At 37.8% G+C, this 17,166-nt stretch overlaps 1 protein-coding gene across 1 annotated transcript in view; it reads right to left on the reverse strand.

Moving 5' to 3' along the window:
• The window catches only part of SEMA3B (semaphorin 3B), an 898,347-nt gene that overhangs the window by 25,634 nt on the left and 855,547 nt on the right, over window positions 1-17,166 (reverse strand). The gene's annotated exons all lie outside the window — the stretch shown is intronic.

The raw sequence follows: 17,166 nt of genomic DNA on the forward strand, positions 1-17,166 counted from the left end.
CAAGTTTCTACATATCTAGGCACAAACATACACAAATGATGTTACAAAGTACCACAAACAACTTCATAATAGAAGCTCCATAACATGGGTAAAAGCTGGGCACCCATAGCAGAGCAATAATGATACAGGCAGACATTTATGTCTTAAATGGCCCCAAAGTGTGCCCAGGATGTGTTGTTCAGGTGTGTCACTATTGTAAGCACACCTCAGACCTCTGGCCTTGGCAACATACTGTAAGCCATCACAACGTGTACTGTGTGTAATTCAATAAATGTAAGTTGAACAATTTTCCATCCTTCAACTTGTGGCTATAACCGTGACTAGGTATGAAGGTGGTAGTTATAGCAGTAAGGTATGGCTACCTGCAATGTTAGCTGAATTGCAGTAATGCAGTAGAACAAACACTGTACTGCATTAGTGCAGTAATGCACCTTAGCAGTTCTTGACACTGTTACTGCTGTTTACTGCCAGTATACTGTGTATGTACTCAGTGTGTGCAATGGTTAAGGTCAGAACATTTGTCGTGTAGTATATGTGACACACTGAAGTGATCAGAGTGCATTAGGTAGCTATGTAGACCAACTAATTATTAAATCCTCACACTGTGAAATTTTCATATGCTGGCTTTGTTCACATGGTGATGCCTGGCAGCCTCACCTGCATGGGCTGCTAGATTCCAGTACTGTCTTATCACTGATGTCAAAGTGATGAACATTCAGCTACTGTGTCCTTCCTCTTTTCACTCATAGTTGTATTTCATCACCTTCCTTTTTCCTTTTTCATTCTTTGTGTACTTGCATGTTTATTTATTTTTTATTTTACATTTGTTTACCGGGAAAATCCAGCTGGACCAGGTCAATTTTCAGTGGATGCCCGGGGAGAAAAGCTCCACAATCAAGAAGAAGTTAATACAATGAGAAATATACAAAATGGTAATACAGAAGATTACTTACAAGCAGAGATATTCAATAATTTGTTCACAATAGTTAACAGGCATTGCAGAACTGAAATACAGTTAGATTAATATTTACAAGGTAGTATAGACAGTTTACATTTTAGTAGGTGTACACTGAAAGAAGTACAAAGACTAATGTGGCTTATTCTAAGAGTATATACTTCTATGTGTCTAGAACAGTGTGAATTCAAGACTGGAGTTGTTTGGAGGAGGAGAAGAGAAGGTATAGGGATTGTCAAGTGATGTATGGGCAGATCCAAGTTGTCCTGAGATGAGATCTGAGTAATTTTTTGAAGTTTGTGTTTGTAGTTGTGGAGGTTATATTAGTGGGGAGATTGTTCCATTTTTTGGCTATGATGTGGGAATATAGGGCTTTACCTGCGGTGTTATTAGCAGTAGTAACACTGAGGAGGGGTTTATTGGATGAGCGCAGGGGGCGACTGGAAGAGTGGGAGGCTAATAAGCTGCTTGAGGGCTGGAGTTTTATCTGGGTAGTTTCTGATGTTAAAGGCACAGGTGAGTTGTTGGTGCGCTAGTAAGTTAAGAAATTCAAGCCATTGAATTTCTTTTAGTACTTGGCAGTGGTGAATTTTAAAGGGGGAGTTGCTGGCAAATTTGGCAATTTTGTTGTAGCATGACTCTAACTTGTCCAGATCTGATTTTCTAGTATGAGTTAGGATTGGTGCAGCATAAGTAAGTGTTGATAAGAGGTAAGTTTGAGCTAGGGTGATTCTTGCTTTTGGTGTGAGATAATTTTTGTGCCTGTAAAGGGTTCCCATTTTTTTGTGAACTTTCTGAATGGTTTGTGCTATGTGTAGATCTAATGATAGGTTGTTGTCTATTTCAACACCTAGGAGTTTTGTGTGGGTGGATGGAGAGATGATAGTGCCATTCCTAGATGAGATAGAGAAAGTAGAGGGGGTAGATTTTGTTTTATTAGGGATGAACAGGAGAAGTTTGATTTTGTTCAGATTAAAAATAAGTTGGATATCAGTAATCCAAGTTTCAATAGCAGAGAATGATTCTTGGGCTAGTTGTTGTAGGGTGTTGACAGATGGGGCTGCACAGATGAGAGTGGAATAATCTGCGCAGTGAATTAGTGAGGCTTGCTTGGAGGAGGTGTATAGATTGTTTGTAAAGATATAGAAAAGAAGTGGGCCTAATACTGAGCCTTGTGGTACTCCTATAGAGTTAGGAAGAGGAGGGGATAGTTCATTGTACCATTGTGCAGATTCTTGTCTGTCTGATAAGTAGCTTTTGAACCAGGAGATAGTAGGGGAAGTAAAGGATAGAGAATGAAGGGTATGCAATAGTTTAGGGTGTGAGACCATGTTGAATGCTTTAGGGAGGTCTAAAAAGGTAGCAGATACATAGTTGTTGTTGTTTCTATGTTGATTAACCAGATTGGTGAAGGAGAGAAGAGCAGAAGTTGTACTATGGTGAGGGCGGAATCCATGTTGGGTTGAGGATAGAAGATTGTTTGTATTCAGGAATTGCATAACCTGTGAGTGTATGCATTTCCCTAGGAGCTTAGATAAGGGGGAAATAATAGCTATAGGCCGATAGTTGGAAAAGTCATAAGATTTACCACCTTTGTGAAGAGGTATAATGTAGGATATTTTCCATAGCTGTGGCACATAAGCTTCCTGAATGGACCTGTATATTAGGATTGATACTGGGTATGATAGGGAGTCAGCTGCTATTTTTAGGAAGTTAGCAGGTATATCTTCTGCTGCTAGTGTGGTAGGTTTTAGTTTGAGGATGAGGTTTCTAATTTTAGATGTAGGGACAGGTGAGAGAGAAAAGGATGGTTGGTTGGTAGAATTGCTAGGAGAGTTTTCAGCAGTTGAGGCTGGCAAGGTATTAACATTTGTTAGTTGGCTGGATAGAGTTTGGATTGAGTTTATGAAATGACAGTTAAGCTGGGAAGCTATAGCTTTACTGTTAGTATATGGGAAGGTGGGGGTAGCAATTGTTTCAGGTTTTAGTAGGGAGTTGATACTATGCCAATACTTTTTGGGGATTTTCTGAGTATTTGTTTTGGAGACCTAGGAAGTAGTTTTGTTTGTCTAGTTTGTTTTTTTTTTTGGCTAGATTCCTAAGTTGTTTATACTTCTGCTTGGTATGATAGGAGTTGTCTTGTTTCCATTGCTTCCAGGCCTTGTCTCTGGTTTTTAGAAGGGCTCTTGTGTCCCTACTTAACCATGGAGCACAGACAGTTTACTTTGGTTTTTATCTTTCTTATTGGTGCAATGGAATTTATAACTAAGTTAAATATATTATTAAAGTAGTCTACTGCCTGATCTAGGTGTAGGGTTCTTAGAGGCTGCCAGTTACATTGCCGTAGAATTTTGTTTAGGTTCTCTGGGGTTAAGTTACGATCACCTCTGATGTGTTTATAGGTTATGGGTTTAGGTGTATTAGTTAATTTCCTAAGGAGGAAAGTGTAGAGATGGTCACTGAGAACATCGGGTAAGCATCCAGTCTGATAGTGATGTTTAGGGTTATTTACTAGTGTCCAATCAATAATGGTTTGTTTATGAGTATTTTGTCTATTCTGGTGGGGGTCTTGAATTAGTTGTGTGAAACCATAGAGGTTAATATTGTTAGTGGGGTTGTTGGAGTTGCAGGCTTGCCAGTCAGCATTGAGGTTGCCTAATAAAATTGTTTCTTGAGGGGAGTTTTGATTCAGCCATTGAAGGATTTCTTTTATAGCTGGAGAGTTATTTCCAGGAGGAATGTAGCAGCAAAGGATGTTAATTTTTTTATCATTGTTTATTGGTAGGATAGAGCCTATGGTTTTGGCATTTTGAAATGTTGGCAGAGGGATATGAAATGGCTGGAGGTTTATTTCATTTTTGAATAGAATTGCGACTCCACCACCTTTCCTATTTTTGTTATCTAACCTTAAGATGTTGTAATCCGGTGGTAGAATTTCATCGCTAGGGATACGTGGTTACAGCCAAAATTTGGTAATGGTTAGACTGTCAGGGGAGTAATGAGTAATAAAAGCATGTAGATCTTGGAGTTTATTGGAAATACTTCTTACATTGATATTAATTATTAGTAGAAAAGATTGAGCTCTATTTGGGAGGTCAGTGAAGGAGGGCCCTGGGTTTGGGTGTATGTCACCAGTGATAAGGAGTCTTTTACTGAGTTTGAATATGTGTTTGATAGCATATGTAAGGTTTGAGAGGGATATATATATATATATATATATATATATATATATATATATATATATATACTGCTTTCTTATTGATAGTTGTAGATAGGTGGATGTTAGAAGTGTGTAGCATAATACTAGAGTTAAATAGTGTTGGGCAGACTGTAAAGTTTATGTGGGAGTTGGTGTATTTTCCAGTATGTGTTGTATGGAATGAGGTGCTGTCTAGGAGAAAGCTAGTTTGTATGGCTGTAATGTAGGAAAGGGAGGTGAGGGCTAATAGGAGCAAGGGTAGTAGGACTTGCATTGTAGATTATTTTGGAAAGGTTTAAGTAGTATTTGTTGCTGTGAAGTGGAGGTGGGGTAGTGGTGTGTAAGTTCTAGTATGGGTGTGGGGTTAGAGTAGGAGGTACTGAGAATTAGCCAAGATAGATGATTGGAGCAGGAAGTATGTCAGGTGACTAAGGAGAAGTATAAGTTCAGGTGCAGTGCGGGTGGGTGGAATGTGGGGGTAGTGTAGGGGAGCGGAGTGAGCCCGTAGGGCAAACAGAGTGGATGCAGACCCCAGCAAAGGTGAGTGCCAAAAATGTATCAGTGAGTAGAGGTGAGAGCAGAACACTGACAGTGGTGCAATAATTGCTGAATTCTGTAGTTAAGTAGATGGGCAGGTAAAAGTATAAGGATGACACACAGATAGATGTGATTAGAGGGTTGCTAGACCTGGAAAGGGCACCATTAGGATGGCTAACACCAAAAATAACTTAATTAGGTTATGTTAGGTACTGGATAGTCAGGGGAATATTATGGAGATTTTCTGCCACCGACTGGGAAAATTGGGGTATCCCTGTGAGTATGCACACTGTTGGGGGTCAGTAGATCACAAGTAAATGGAGTTTAGGTACAAAATCTGTAGAGCAGATAGGGAAATTGATTGTCTTAATATTATAAACAGCCACAGGAGCTTACGTGCAGTTAATAGTACTGAGCACATTTTCAGGGAGACCAGGTCCTCTGCTGAGCCTTTTACACCGGGCTGATTGCTTTCCTGGGTGGGAGGGAGTTTAGACTGTGCTAGATGCACTTAATAGTACTGTGCGTGTTTTTAGGGAGACCAGGTCCTCTGCTGAGCCTATTACACCACACTGATTGCTTTCCTGGGTGGGAGGGAGTTTAGACTGTGTTAGATGCACTTAATAGTACTGAGCGCATTTTCAGGGAGACCAGGTCCTCTGCTGAGCCTTTTACACTGGGCTAATTGCTTTCCTTGGTGGGAGGGAGTTTAGACTGTGCTAGATGCACTTAATAGTACTGAGCGCATTTTCAGGGAGACCAGGTCCTCTGCTGAGCCTTTTACACTGGGCTGATTGCTTTCCTGGGTGGGAGGGAGTTTAGACTGTGTTAGATGCACTTAATAGTACTGAGCACAGTTTCAGGGAGACCAGGTCCTCTGCTGAGCCTTTTTGGGCTGATTACTTTCCTGGGTGGGAGGGAGTTTAGACCATGCTAGCAGCGTGCACAGAATATGTTGGGAGTGGAGTCCTTTCTAGCGGATGTATGTTGATGGCTACTGTTGATTTCTGCATTCTGATGAATGAATTTCAAGCTTTCAGCCTTGCAATTTAGTGACATTGCCCTAATTTCAGCCACATCTTTCTTCCCATGATAGTCTTGCATAATCCCATGATTTCTGAACTGCAGCCACCTCCACATGCTAAAAAGTGATGTATATACTTCAAAAAAGAACTTGTTTTGAATCATTCACCACTAAATAAGGCTTATCATGTATAAAATGCTATTGTGCCATATAACTCTGCCCTTGGTAGTTTGTCAGAACAGCACTCTAAAAAAGAAATCTGAAGAGTAATGATCACTGCATTCTTTAAATGCTGTTCACAATCATTGTGCACTATGGTGTAGGGCTGGTGCACTGTAGAACAGTGTACCACAGCCCTTTGTGTTTCATGAAAGAAGATAAACAAAGGAGTAGGACACTGCAATCAGCCTTTCCACACTGTGAATCCCCCACGTATGATGTATATATACAAATGCAACGCATTCACATTTGCATGCAATTCAACAGCAGAGCACCATTGGTGTAACAATTGGTTCCATTTGGGTAACACGTGGGATTCCAGCCTTATACAACTGTGTTATGTTGCACTTTTTAGTGCAGTTATCCTCCATCCCTAACAATATGTTGCTCAGCATACAAAGATGAGCAATGTAACAGAGATGTTTAAGAAACTCAAAATCTCTACTGCATAGCAGGAAAAAAAAGAAAGACTACTGGCAATGGGGTTCCCCATGTTGTACACACCCCTGCTACAACAGGAACACCTTACCCAGCACCCCACCCAGTAACACTGACAGACTCCCACTAACATCAGCTTGCAAATCACTAGGCTCCCTTATTGTCATGTCATGATAAGGAGCCTATGTTAGCTACTATGCCAATAAGTGAAACATTTTTATGAATCATTGACAGGCTTCATGGCAAATTACAGCACAACAGGGAAAATCTGTTTAACGTTATACAAAGTATACTTTACAAAATAACTTTTCCCTGTTGTACTGTGTTGCATTTTGTCACAGCACAGCAGAGTACAACAAATGTTTGGCTGCAGATGAGACTGATGTTGAAATGGGCCCCCGGGTTCCATAGTATAACACCGTATACTATGCTCTTCAGTGCACAACTGATAATGCAAAGGGGTGGCTTGTGCACTGCTGCTATGGAACAATGTTTGTATCCATCAATCATTATCCTGAACAGTGACATACTCAACATGGTGCAATGGGTGTTTTATGCCTGTAGAAAACTATGATTATGAATACCATTCATTAGGTCTTTCTCTTTCCACTGCCTGCTTTAACTACATTTCCTAAACAGGAATGACATCCATTCAATTATCTGGATTTTCTTTCTTATACCCCATATACCCAACAGCAGCCAAAGATATATTATAAATCTCACCATTGTAGACAGAATAGTATGCATGCTTTTGCATATGTGTATGCTCTTCAGTTGCAATACAGAGTCTACATGGTGGACACTCATCCATGACTCACCTGCAGTATAGTCATTAGTAGTCACATACATTCTTAGGTAATAAGATGTTGCTCTTTAGTGAATTTAGATTGTCATGAACTGGTCCTTAGAAGTGTAGCATACATCAGATCATCAGTGAAAGATTATTTGTACTACAGTACGATATACTATGCATCACAGCCCTTGTTACTCTTGGCTTGATGAATCATCCCACATTAGCACACCGATTCTAAAGGTGTTGTTCATCAGAATGTTAAACTCATGATGAATAACATGAACCTTGAAAATGGCATAATAATACATTTTTTCAAGCAATCATTTTTTTTTGTAGTATTTATACCCATAAAGTGGCCATGACTGTCAATGTGTCAGTTCAAGAAGTACTTTTTGTCCGATTTCCGAAGATAAAAGACAGCCCGTTTTTTTTTTAAATTGTGAGTTGCATTAAGAAGCTTTGTTTGAATCCAGTTCCACAAATGATTGTGTTTTAAATGTTAAATGTTGATTAGATATGGCAAACTGGTGAAGTTAAGTACCAGTTAAATCATTTACTATAAACTGTTATAACACTGCCTTGGATACCGAGCCTTTAGTACTAGACAAATATGCTTCGAGTGTCAATCAACATTCAAAACTTTAGGGCAGAAGAGAGCACAGTTTAGTTATTAAGAGGAAAACTTGAAAATATGGCAAGTATCATCAAAATATTATTAAAAGAAGATGCAGTGGAAATGTGTGTCACATGGCTGCCTGCAACAGCCAAATTAATTTTTGTTTTAATATCAGTCCTATTTGGTCTCTAAACAAGCATTAACTAGCAATGTGCTATATATGTCTGTGCACATGAAATTCCTAAGCAAAGGCAAAAATAGGTAAAAAAATTAAAGTGCTGAACATGTTTATTTAATCTAAGGACATGAATTTAACATGTTACCAGGCCTGCGCTTCATAAAGAAACTATAATTAACCCTCACTGTGCAGACATTTTGTGGTTTAAGATTCATTTATAAAAATAAAAAGCTGATTGGCAGGCTAACATGAAAAAACATCTAATTAAAAATAACACTTTTTTCTTCTTTATATTCTGTGTCCTCTGAAAGCTGCAATGAATTGTGATAATGCTTGAAATAAGACTTTTCAAAAACCCAATAATGTGCTTTTTTTCTGCAGTTCATCGAACCTGCATACACTGTCAGGATGTAATATGCTTTTAAGAAATTCTGATAATATATGCTTTTGTAAACATTTTACTTCACACACTGATGGTTAATGAATTCTGTTACATTGTTCATGGCTCATGAACAACGACTGAATTAAATCCTTCTGTGGCCTACTTGGTGTTTACTACAAAATAAATGCAGAATTTATTTAGTGTTTCTTTAGAAAGATTTTGACTAGATTTGCTAATTTGTGATGAAGTTTAACTAATTAATTAGACAGGAATGTTCTGATACATGATAATATGTCTGGAAATGTATCTGAAAGACTGGGGCTCAATGAAATTTAATTATAAAATAAAACTTTTCTTTACCAGCTAATGAAAAAAAAAAATACTGCTCTCATTTCATTTAATTGTTTTTAATTTAAATACAATAGGAATTATCTGCAGTTCACACAGTTCATGGAGTACATTTTTTCTACAATGATTATACTGGCTTTAAGTATTTTAGAGCATTTTGCAATATTTGGTACATGTGTAGCATCTTCATGAGAAAGGGTAGAGCCCCTATTTTTGTGTCAATTACACAGTAGCAAGGCTGAATTCTAATTAAAGAATGAGAATGCTCCAAAGAACTTGAGTTCCATCTAGAAATGAATAGACACCATTCTGAATCAAGTAAGGACTATGATGTGGCAGGTGTCGGATTAATCTGGTTAATGAGACGAGTGACTGAAGTAAGAAGTAATTGTCCGTTAAGCATAAGCAGCAAACTGATGCATGGTGTATTATTAACAGACCAAACCATCTTAGCTGGTTAGTAAAGGAACTACAAAAACCTGTGCATTACCAAGTAATGGGAGCCTGGAGTAATACACTGAAAAATGGACTCAGCCACAATCAATCATTCATTGTTTCATTCTCTAATACCTACTTTATTTAGTTCTGATTTCTGGGGGAGCCACAGATTATCCTAGCACTCAGTGTTGAAGATAAACTAATGCTGTAAGTCAAAGGACACACACACACACACACACACACACACACACACACACACACACACACACACACACACACACACATGTGCCGGTATGCACACACATGCTCTAACACACACTCACACACATCACAGATACATTCAGAAAATTTGAAGGATCACCATATCAGCTTCAGCATATCTACAGCATGTGGGAGAAAACTGAAGTACCCTTCAGAACCCAGTGCAAACAGAAGTGAGGACATGTAGACTCAAATCAGAAAGCTCTCCTGACCAGAAACCAAAATGGAGAAGTGTGAAGTAGCAGCATCTTAAACATAATTTAATAACTTACCAGATAACGAGAATATTAGATCTGAAGAGAGTGCAAGACTTCATGTATTTTAAAGCTAGTGAGAAAGCAGGCCCTAGGGTGTCAGCACCTAATTCAGCCATACATTCCCTCTAGAGCCTTAAGATCTACTAACCAGAACCTCATAATTGTCATCAAACATAAAAACGAAGCTGGTAAGTCCCTCTTTGCTAACACCATTTCCAAAATCTGGAACACACTACCAAGGCAAACAACTTCTACCACCTCCTTTAGTCAATTCGAAAAACTCCTGAAAACCCACTATCTAAGTAACTGGCTATGCTCATGCCACTCACCAGCTTAATCCATACCAAGTGAATTTGTTAGGGTACAGCTATGTATAGTTTCTCATCTGAATGCTTCCAAACTTGTATACATTTACCTTACAAAACTTATAACTGCAAAAGAAAAAAAAATGTACCTCTGATTGTCTACTGTAAGAAATGCTAATCACTAGCATGATGTCCTGTTGTGTGTATATATGCTATATGCATATTTGTGAATTGCCAGCATGTTGTCCTGATGTGTATATATGCCATATGTATGTATGTTCTACTTCTTTTTACTCTCATGTAATGTATTGTAATGTGGAGCTTTTCTCCTCGGGCCTCCGCTGAAAATGGACCTGTGTCCAGCCGGACTTTCCCAATAAACAAATATAAAATAATTAAAAAATAAATAAAATAAAATAAATAATAAGTGTCTACAAAACTAAATAATTAGCAACACAATAAAAACACAAAATGTTGATGAAAAAATTTAATAAGACAAAAGCAAACATTGAGTATTCCTTAGGTTAGTAGAGGATACCCCATGGCTCATTGTGGGGTTGGTCCACTTTATTATCTTCCCAGGGGAATATACAGAGGATTCAAAAGGAAATAAAGGAAATCAATGCTCCTTAGCTGATGATTCAAAGCTATGCAACAGGGCTGATGCAAAATAATACACTGAAAGGATAAACAGACAGCTGGAAATACTTGGGGGATGACCTGAAGACCAGTAGATTAAATGTAATGCAAAATGGATGTGGAAAATTAAAATAGAGAAAAGGAATTTTAAGTGCAAAGAAGAAGCAGTAACGGCACCAGACAGGAAAGGTCCCTGGGATAAGCAAGGAATATACGTGTAGCAAGGAAATATGGTGAAATACCAGGATGCATGTAGAAAAGAACAGCAAGAACAGCAATAAAGGTATTGTTCTTATTAACACAGGAGAACCAGCTTTGATGACAGACAGGGACCACCATTTGGCTTAGCTAATGTAGTCACCTACCACCTGTAAGCTCGAGATCTTAAGTAAGCGATTACTTATGCCTTTTAAGAGCTTATGCCTTTCTACCATCCTTTCTAAGGACTGAAACGTGTTTGGCCTATGCGTTGCTAGATTTTACTGGTGCTTTGCCTGTACTCGTTCCTCAAGCAGACTGTGTTTGTGTGATACAATACTTTCTTCTGTGTTTCCTTAGCCATCCACCTTAGATTTCCAAACTGTGACCTTTACAGCTCTTCTTTCCTAAAGATGGACGCCTGCACACTCCTAATGATGTTGAAGTCCTACTTCTTTCATGAAAAATATGTATGCTACACTCTTGTAGTCTCTCTTTCTTTAGTATCTATATAAAGTGTACACTGGTGTGTATGCATTGTTCAGATGCACTTATCTCCAGGCTATAACTTAGAATAACAAAGGCTCAAAAACTGCACATAATTTTTCAAGAGAGGATTCATTAACATTCCATCCCATATAGAGTGTCTGATGTGTAGTAGAATGGTGCACTTAAACCCTATGCAAAGACCAAGTGACCCTAGCTTCAGTGTTATGCCCAATGAATGAATATATATATATATATATATATATATATATATATATATATATATATATATATATATATATATATATATATTAGCATCTGTTCCATGAAAGTGGAGCATAGCACAGGAACTAGCTAGGTAAGTTTGACGCATCATACCTTACTTAGTAGTAGCTCCCTGTTGTGCTGTTATAAGACACAGTGATTTAGTCTGTGACAATAAAGCACACAGTTTACAGTGATGTACTATGCATGCCTGTGTGTAATTCAAAGACCCTGAAATTCTTTTGTGTACCACTTGTTGTAGTGATCCCTGGCTATCACATGATGACAAGTGGCATTCTAAATATAGGGTGCAGTTTTCATTTATGTACCTGCACACCACGGTTATGAATACTGCAACAAAATTCATAAAAGTTGTTTAAGGCAACTTGTTTACCAACATTCTCATTCTCTGAATACCACATACCTGCTCTTCCCTGCTGCATCCTTTCTTAGTCTGTTTGCTTACAGTGAGTTCATTTGCTATGAGTTTGTCTTCATCTGCTATTGTTGCTGCTTCCGTCTTATACTACCCTGCTTTCTTGGAACCATATTTTATTAATGCATTTATGTAGTAATTTTTTGCAAAGAAATTACAATGCCATATTTCATATTATTTTGTCAATCCTGTCAAGAACTCCTCTCCACCTTTCTTCACTTTGTACAGATTCTTGCATATTAACTATAATGCATGATCTTATGACATTGCCAAAAGGACAAGGCCCCCTTCCAATACCTTAGCAAAGTCATATAAAAAAAAAAGAAAATGAAATGGATCAGTCTAAATTTAAAATAATTTAAAATTCAACAACAGCAGTTTACTCTTCCTTTGCAATAATATCATAGGAAAAATTGCTTTCTAACAAAAAATACTTAAGTCCTGTTAAATGCTTTCAAGTAATTTATCGTAAATGATATAATTACTAGCATCAGGGAATGCTGGACATTCTAAAATAAATCTAAACTTCTGAGTCTGTCAAAGTCCAACTCAAAATCTGTAGCTAATTAAGTTCACCAGATCAACAATTTACATGCTTTCTGCATAACACTCTCATGGGCATTGCTTGATGGATAGTTCTAGCTATTTTAAAACTAGCTAGATTATAATGACTCTGATAATGTTATATGTTATCAGGAAGCTGGACACACTGGATATTCAGAAATAAATCTGGAGTCCAGCACTGTTGTCCTCTTCAGGATAAGCCACCAGACTGCAAATTGCCCAAGCAAAGCGCAAAACTTTTCAACAACTTACAATTCCAGAGTAGCTATTTAGTCTTCCTCTACAGTATTATAGACAAAACAGGGGGGTTGCTTTCTGAAATTATAGTTTAACATATGAATGTGGCTGACTGTCTTTTGTTGAATGATAAAAGTCAAGACAGATGAACATAAATGGGAATATGGAATGTTCCGAATAAATGTAAACCCCTGACTTGTTCTTCTCTGTATAAGAAGGCAGTCATCAGTTTCTGCAGTTTGTTTCAGTTCAGTCTCATTTTGCAGCTAATTAAGTCTTCAGACCAGTAGTGTATAATTTTGCTGCATAATAGTATCATAGAGAAAAAATGTTTGCTTTCTGACTTCTTCCTGCTGTTTTAAAGCTTAACATAAAATTTAAAACTATAAAAGAAAAGCTATTCCAATTCTTGCAGTTGGCTGACTTCCATTAATTCAGAAGGCACCAGATAAAATATAACTGCAGGACATATTTCTCAATCAGGCAGCCTTCAATATAATAGGAGGGACCATCAAAAATCACAGCACATGGTCCAAAATCATAGCACTTAAACTTAGTGCATGCGTAAATTCATGTTTTCACGGAAGTGGAGTATAAAATCTTATTCAGGAGGCACCAGCAATTAAACACACACAAACTATATATACACACACATATACATACACATATATATTTATATATATATATATTTATATATATATATATATATATATATATATATATATATATATATATATATATATATATATATATATATATATATATATATATATATATATATATGGTTTACCGACATAATGTTGAATGCTAAATGGTTGAAACTGAATTGGCTGAACACACTATATTGGATGATCAAAATGTTGAAATAAAATTAGTCTAAACACACAATGTTGAAAGTATCGAATTTGCCCATTTCTGCACTGTAGTGCAATCTCGGAGTTGATATATTTATGTATGGGAGATGTGGGAGGCGCAGGGGGGTATATCCCCGCTGCAAAATAGTAGGGTTGATCTCATTGCTTTTTCAATGAAATGATTGTAGACATTTTCATAATTCAATGTTTTGGATTGAGATGTTATTTTTTAACCAAATGACTATTAGACATTATAAAATTCAACATTACGTTGGTAAACCATATATATATATATATATATATATATATATATATATATATATATATATATATATATATATATATATATATATATGTATACACACAAACATGCTCACACCCACGTTTGCATGTGAGTGTGTGTGTGTGTGTGTGTGTGTGTGTGTGTGTGTGTGTGTGTGTGTGTGTATGTCACAATAGTTTAATATCAATATATCAAATGACAAGTGATCAAATGCAACTTGTCGATCAAAGACTAAAAAAAAAATTTTTGGGGGGGGCGAGACCCCCTGACCTCCCCCATCCCCTTCTAATTAGATATCCCAACTCTGAAAATGCACAATAGTAGGGACAGGGCAATTTCCCTGATCCCCACTGTACCATGATCATCCATAGAAAAAAGGTGGTATGTGCGATAAGCTGACTTTTAATCAGCTGTATCAGCTTTTTTTCTGTTCAGCAAGTTAACTTGTCTGAATATCATACCTTCCATGCACACACACACACACAGACACACACACAGACACACACACACACACACACACACACACACACACACACACACACACACACACACACACACACACACACACATAAATTTACAAAAACATAGTATAATATATATGCATGTGTGTTTCTTTATATGTAAGCATACACACATACATACACACATAAATATGTATATATATATATATATATATATATATATATATATATATATATATATTATATATATATATACACACATAGATATATATGACAGTATTTAAAATAAACAAAACTCCCAAATGTTTAGGTCTCTGATGTTGTCACCTGGAAATCAAAACACAGAAACTCAAAACTCCATCACCCAACCTTCGAACATGACTTCAGTGCATGCAGAATTTAAACACTTTTTTTTGACAAATCCTTAGGTAAGAATCCTGTTCCTCAAACATAGGTATTGTCAATCTCACACACCTGTCAACCATCTGTTTTGTCTCCTTCAGAAGATATTCTATTTCACTACCACAATTAGCTGTGTTCTTAATCACCATAACTCTCTTTTCAGCTGTTTGTGGTTCAGCTGCTTATCTGATGGCACTTGACACAATTCAGGAAGCCTGTTTCTTATTGGTTATGTACAATGCTACAGTTGAACCAATGAAATAGCAAAATGTGGGATTGTAGTCAGCTAGTGTAAAGCATCAGAGCAACTTTTACATCTGTTACCGGCTGCACCCAATCAGAAAGTTTCCCTAAAATGCAAACTCTTTCACAAACTGATAAAACTAATAACCTTATGCATATCAAAACTTGCCCTCAGTGGAGACATCCACCCCAACCCTGGCCCCTCCATCTCCAGCCCCACTTCTAATAATCAGACTTACAACCACATCTCCCAAATCCCAACCAGTAGAAATCCAAATGACCTCCTTCTGCTAAGCCTAAATATCAGAAGTATAGCCAACAAAGTCTGCGAACTCTATGCCACCATGGACTTATACTCCCCAGATATAATCATCCTGACAGAAACCTGGCTAAAACCTCACATTACCACTGAGTAAATCCTCCCTAATGGTTACAACATACTAAGACTAGACCGACTAAACAAGAAAGGAGGTGGTATAGATATAATATTTAAACAGCATCTAAACATTCAGATTATAAACTCATCAGCCCCCCAAATTGCCAATGAAGAAATAATATATACCAACCTGAAAATAAGCCAAAATAAAACCATCAACATAATAGGATGCTACTTCCCACCTGGCCAAAATATCCCTCCACTAGAAAACCTCCTCAGCTGGACTACCCACCATCTCCCTCAAGAGACCATAATTTTAAGTGACTTCAATATTGATTGGCAATCCTGTTGCGGCAACCATCCAACCCAGCATCTAAACCTTCATGGCTTCACTGAACTAGTCCAGCCACCAACCAGAATAAATAAAAACTGCAACAAGCACACTACTCTGGATTGGATACTAGTCAGCAAGATTCCCCAGTCCTATATAGCAGGCTGCCTATCAGATAGCCTCAGTGATCATTCCCCAACATTCCTACTCAAAAAACACCCATACCAAGTTAAACCTGTCATCTACCGTCAAATATGTAAAAAACTTTAACCCAAACACATTCATCTCATCCCTCAAAGAATGTAACAGGCACACTCTAAATTACCTCAGCCTAGATGACGCAGTCCAATTTTTCAATACTACCTTCCTAAGCATCCTAAATAACCATGCCCCCATAACACTTAACAGAACCAAAGCCCAACCCTCCCCATGGCTACAGAAAACCACTAGGTCAGAAATGAAAAACCGAGATAAAGCCTGGAAACACTGGCGCAAAACCAAAACCCGCTCAGCTAAACAGAAATTCCTAGAACTACGCAACAGAGTCAAAAAGCTAATAAAGGAGGACAAAATTCAATACTACCAGTCTGCTCTCAACTCCTCCCAACACAACCCCAAACAATTCTGGACCTCCATAAACTCCATCCTCCACCCAGGTAAAATCAATACTCCTACACCTAACATTCCTCACTCCTCAGAAATATTGCTACCTCATTCAACACACACTTCACACAAACCATACTATCACTAGGTAGACAACACGACCCCCTCCCCTACACCCCACACCTTCACCCTGTAATCTCCCCACACTCTTCTCATTTTCCCCCATTCCTACCTCCAACATAAGAAAACTCTCAACTACACTTAAACAAACAAAATTAGCAGTAGACAACCTCCCAAGTGAATTCCTACAAATTGCAGCTGACACCCTAGCCTACCCAGTATCCATCTTGATTAACCGATCTCTGTCAGAATGCTACGTCCCTACACTATGGAAAATATCACACATCATTCCCCTTCACAAAGGCAGCCCCTCCACAGAACTAACCAACTACCACCCCATAGTGATTCTATCTCCACTCTCCAAAATACTAGAGAGGTGCATTCACTCTCAAATCTCAGACTACCTCCTTACTAACTACCTCCTTTCTAATACTCAGCATGGTTTCCATCCAAACCATAGCACCACCACTGCCTTACTCTCTTTTACTAACACTATCCTTCACCATAAAAACAATGGCCATCTCTCCTCTGCTACTTTCCTAAACCTATCTAAAGCATTTGATATGGTCCCACACAAACAACTCCTCTCTGTACACAATAACCTATCATTTTCTCAATCAATCACCAACTGGTTTCAAAGTTACCTGTCTGACCACCGGCAATCTGTTGTATGGCAAAATAGCATATCTCCCCAACTACCTGTCTCTATTGGTGTTCCC

The sequence above is a fragment of the Protopterus annectens genome, chromosome 7.part0 (genome assembly GCF_019279795.1).
Source record: "Protopterus annectens isolate FY-2018-M chromosome 7.part0, PAN1.0, whole genome shotgun sequence".
Taxonomy (NCBI): Eukaryota; Metazoa; Chordata; order Ceratodontiformes; family Protopteridae; genus Protopterus; species Protopterus annectens.